This window comes from Crocuta crocuta, unplaced genomic scaffold (genome assembly GCF_008692635.1).
Source record: "Crocuta crocuta isolate KB4526 unplaced genomic scaffold, BGI_CrCroc_1.0 scaffold229, whole genome shotgun sequence".
NCBI lineage: Eukaryota > Metazoa > Chordata > Mammalia > Carnivora > Hyaenidae > Crocuta > Crocuta crocuta.
The window spans coordinates 8,763,959-8,766,963 of NW_027536464.1; positions in this window are offsets into that span (position 1 = coordinate 8,763,959).

A 3,005-nucleotide genomic window follows, 5' to 3' on the forward strand; every position below is an offset into this window, starting at 1 on the left:
TACAGGGGGGAAAAACAAACAAAAGAACATCTTCCTTCCTCCATCAACACTGTCAACCATTCAGTAGTAACAGCTTCCCACTGAGCTGTTTAAACACACTGGGCTCAGAAACCACAGGGATCCCTGATACACTATACCCCTCGCATTGTTTCCCAGGGCAGAGATTTCTAAAACAATGACAGGGTGCAGAGGTACAGAGTTGGTTCAAACAAGACAATTCAGATTAAAAAAAAAAAAATCAGTCCCCAGATTCAGAAGGTATGAGATCTCGGTGCTAGACACCTGGCCGACGGGCACAGGAATGAAGAACGATTCCCTGTGCCGAGGTAGCAGGTGGGAGAGTGCAAGCATCTTCCAGTTTCCTAGAGGAAGAGCCGGCAAGAGTCAAGAACGGAGCACGAGAAAGACACGGAGTCACAAAGTGGCCCTCACCACAAAGCCAACGGGCAATAGGGAGGGCACCTGTTCCTCCCAGCACGTGGCAGTAACGACAGACGAGATGTTATAGTTCCTGAGCCCTGACAGGGAGCAAAGCTGCTCCTCTAAATGCATTCCCTTGCACTGACTCACAGAACCTGCCTGTGACCCCTTTACATTCTTAAAAAATAGATAGCTCCAAAGGTTGTAACCCTTGGTATGGACTGAAATGTATATTTAAATCGGGAAAAAGTGTAGATATTTACTAATTCTTTTTTTAACGTTCCTTTATTTTTTGAGAGAGAGAGAGAGAGACAGCATGAGCAGGGGAGGGTCAGAGAGAGAGGGAGACACAGAATCTGAAACAGGCTCCAGGCTCTGAGCCGTCAGCACAGAGCCCGACACAGGGCTCAAACCCACAAACCGTGAGATCATGACCTGAGCCGAAGTCGGATGCTTAACTGACTGAGCCACCCAGGTGCCCCACTAATTCATTTTTACACCAGGATTACACATTAACAGAAAGAACTTGTTATGAACAGTGGCAATATTTTCCAAAGCAAAGGGGGAAAAAATGGTGAGGAGAGTGACACTGTTTTACATTTTTTCTTTTTTTTTAATCTAAATGCTTTTTTAATTTTTTAAAAGTTTTTATTTATTTATTTTGAGAGAGACAGACAGAGAGCGCGGGAGGGGCAGAGAGAGAGAGAGAGGGAGAGAGAGAGAATACCTAGCAGCCTCTGAGCTGTCAGCACAGAGTCTGATGCAGGACTTGAACTCACGAACCGAGAGATCATGACCTGAGCCGAAACCAAGAGTCGGACACTCAACCAACTGAGCCACTCAGGTGCCTCATATTTTAACTTATTTTTGAGAGAGAGAGCATGAGGGTGGGAGGGGCAGAAAGAGAGGGGACAGAGGATCCAAAGCAGGCTGTGCACTGACAGCAGAGAGCCCGATGCGCGGCTCAAACTCTCTAACCGAAGATCATGACTTGAGCCCAAGTAACTGAGCCACCCAGCCGCCCCTATTTTACCTTTTTTGCAAATCTTCTTATTATCTGGCTCAATAGAAGGCAGCTGGATTCTCCTAGCTGTTTCTGTATTCAGTCTGTCACATAATCCCAGGACAGGTTAGGTTAGCCTCAAGAAAACTCCCCATATAGTCTCGTAGGATTGAACGTGAAAAAGGCAAATAATATCAGAGTGCTATGATAAACTATTATGAAAATCATCGGGTCTTACGGACCTCTGAAAAGTTTTAGGGACTCCCTAGGGCACCCAGACTGCATGCAGAGAACCCCTTCTTACAACTTTGGAAGAACGATAACCTTGATTTTACAAATAAGCCAACTGACTCGGAGAGGTCAAGGGACTGTCCAAGGACACACTGCTCGGAGCAGATCGGAGCAGGTCAACTGCAGAGGGCAGAACACTTACTTTCATTCGGCCGCTGGCAAGGATTTGCGGCAGGCTTGGGCACCCCGCTTGGCCTACCAGAAGTGCTCGATCGCATGAACCTTTCTGTTGGGCTCGGCCTGGTGGAAAAGCCACGAAACTTCACACATTTCTGATTACCTGATTCTACGACACCAGCAAGAAAACAACAAAGCGTCACGGCAAGTGTCGTCTAGAGCCAGGACGCTGCCCCAACTCTTGGCGTAGAGGTAGCCTGTTGCTACTCAGAAATTCCAGGGCCTTCTTCCGCCCTCCGTCAGGCAAATGATGCTGGAGAGCTCCACACGCCGGCACCTTGTACTTGGGAACCAGAAGCAAACCAACAGAGCTTTTCCATTATTTACAGCCTCCTTTTTGCATCAGGTTGTATTTGCAAGGAATCCTCAAGAAACAACAGGCACCTCCAGTCTGTGCGGCCAAACCTCTCTGATGTGGGAAGTGAGCGCACCTGGGGAAGTGTGGTGGCACGGCTCAGGCCACCTCGGGGTGTCAGAACCCCACTCCCGGACAGAATGCGATGGAAGAGAGGCCCCTGGAGCTATTGCTTCCGCCCAAGTGCAGGCCACCACCTCCGACCCGGGGCACCGTAACTGGTCTCCTTGTTTCTACTTTGAAACCCCTCCTCGCACACACATCCTTCAGGCGACTCTCCGCCAACAGCCAAAGGCATTTTTTTACACAGAGAAGGGACGAGATCAGTTCTCTCGCTAGAACGCTCCCAAGGCTCAACTCAGTGGGAGTAAAGCCCGAACTCCTTCACGTGGCTTCTACCGACCTGCCTCAACTGGACCTGGCCTCTGTCTTTGCGCCACAGGCAAGGGTCTCCTTCTCCGCTGGTCTTTGCTCTCTCGGCCCCAACTACCTGCACGGCATCTGCGATGTCGCCTCCAGGAAAGGGCCTTCGCCGCGATCTACTCCAGAGTGGCCCCTCCGCTCCTCCGCCCGGTTGCACTGCAGACTTGGGGAGCACTCAGTCGCGGCAGCCTTACCTTGACTTTCCTGGTCTACTACCCGTCTCCCCATCTCGGCTCCACACCCTCGTCCCAGCACGTAACCCCCCTGCCAAGCAAAGGTCCCCGGGGTGCCCCGCGACACCCTGCGCCTGGCCGCGCGCCTGGCACGGACCCCTCC